Source organism: Penaeus japonicus, unplaced genomic scaffold (genome assembly GCF_977035675.1).
Source record: "Penaeus japonicus unplaced genomic scaffold, GWHDUDI00000001_assembly GWHDUDI00000040, whole genome shotgun sequence".
In the NCBI taxonomy this organism is placed as follows: domain Eukaryota; kingdom Metazoa; phylum Arthropoda; class Malacostraca; order Decapoda; family Penaeidae; genus Penaeus; species Penaeus japonicus.
In genome coordinates, this window is record NW_028234442.1 from 25,175,373 (window position 1) to 25,177,872 (window position 2,500).

The window sequence follows — 2,500 nt, forward strand, 5'->3', positions numbered from 1 at the left end:
TGATAACAACAATGATAACAACAATGATAACAACAATGATAACAACAATGATAACAACAACGATAACAACAATGGTAACAACAATGATAACAACAATAATAACAACAGTGATAACAACAATGATAACAACAATGATAACAACAATAATAACAACAATGATAACAATACCAATGATAACAACAATGATAATACCAATGATAACAACAATGATAATTATGATAACAACAATGATAATACCAATGATAACAACAATGATAATTATGATAACAACAATGATAATACCAATGATAACAACAATGATAATACTAATGATAACAACAATGATAATACCAATGATAACAACAATGATAATTATGATAACAACAATGATAATACCAATGATAACAACAATGATAACAACAATAATAACAACAGTGATAACAACAATGATAACAACAATAACAACAACAATGATAACAACAATGATAACAACAATGATAACAACAATGATAACAACAATGATAACAACAATGATAACAACAATGATAACAACAATGATAACAACAATGATAACAACAATGATAACAACAATGATAACAACAATGATAACAACAATGATAACAACAATGATAACAACAATAATAACAACAGTGATAACAACAATGATAACAACAGTGATAACAACAATGATAACAACAATGATAACAACAATGATAACAACAATGATAACAACAATGATAACAACAGTGATAACAACAATGATAACAACAATTACAACAACACTGATAACAACAATAATAACAACAGTGATAACAACAATGATAACAACAATGATAACAACAATGATAATACCAATAATAACAACAATGATAACAATACCAATGATAGCAACAATAATAACAATAATGATAACAACAATGATAACAGCAATGATAACAGCAATGATAACATCAATGATAACATCAATGATAACATCAATATTAACAGCAATGATAACAGCAATGATAACAGCAATGATAACAGCAATGATAACAGCAATGATAACAGCAATGATAACAGCAATGATAACAACAATGATAACATCAATGATAACATCAATATTAACAACAATGATAACAAGAATGATAACAACAATGATAACAGCAACGATAACAACAATGATAACAACAATGATAACAACAATGATAACAACAATGATAACGACAATGATAACAACAATGATAACAACAATGATAACAACAATGATAACGACAATGATAACAACGATGATAACAACAATGATAACAACAATGATAACAACAATGATAACAACAACGATAACAACAATGATAACAACTGTGACAACAACAATGATAACAACAGTGATAACAACAATGATAACAACAATGATAACAATACCAATGATAACAACAACAATGATAACAATACCAATGATAACAACAATAATAACAACAGTGATAACAACAATGATAACAACAGTGATAACAACAATGATAACAACAATAATAACAACAGTGATAACAACAATGATAACAACAATGATAACAACAATGATAACAACAATATAGAATAATAATGAAAGAATAATATAACAACAATGATAACCAACAATGACAGAGTAATCAGAGTGAAGCGGGAGTGACTGAAACAACCAAACACTAACAACAGGAAATCAAGAAAACAAAAAATAAAAAAACAACAACAATGATATTAACATAAAACACTTACGCTACTATTGAAAAATATCACATGAAAACAATAAACACAATTTGTGACGGAATCTAATTATGCATTAATTTCAAATGTGCTATTGTAGAGTTTGATTGCTAAACTTTGTGACAGTTATTGGTGCTGACTCACACATATGGTGTGATGGTTTAGAAAGAGAGAAAAAAATATATATATATATATTGCTACAGAACAGGAAAAAAAATAAGCGTTATGAGGGAGACAGATAAACAAGATAAAGAGAGAGAGGGAAGGAGAAGGAGGGAGAGAGAGAGAGGGGGATGGAAAGAGAGAGAGAGAATGAGAGGGGGATGGAAAGAGAGAGAGGGAGAAAAAGGGAGAGAGAGAGAGAGAGGGATGGGGATATAAGGAAAAAGAGCAAAAGATAAAGAGAGAGCAAGGAATCGAGAAAGGAAGAAAATAAAGTAAGAGGAAAAAGAGCAACATAAAAGATAGATAGATAGATTAGCATAATTAAAAGGTGAGAAGGAGAAAGAATGCAAGAGAGAGAGGAGAAGAGAGAGAGAGAGAAAGAAGAGGAAAAATAAATCGACGAAAGAAAGATTTAGAAAAAGAAAAAAATATAAAAAAATAGAAAGAGAAGTACGAGAGCGCGCGAAAGAAAGCGAAAATAGATAAGCAGAAAGAGAGAAAAACAAGAGAGAGTAGAGAGAAAGAGGAAGAATTATCTAATCTAGCGAGAGGGATGTTAGTGCCAATGCAGAGCTGTTCGATTTAAGGAAATTGGCACTAGCAAGCCACTACGAAGATGGGAGAAACGTCCATTTCTGCG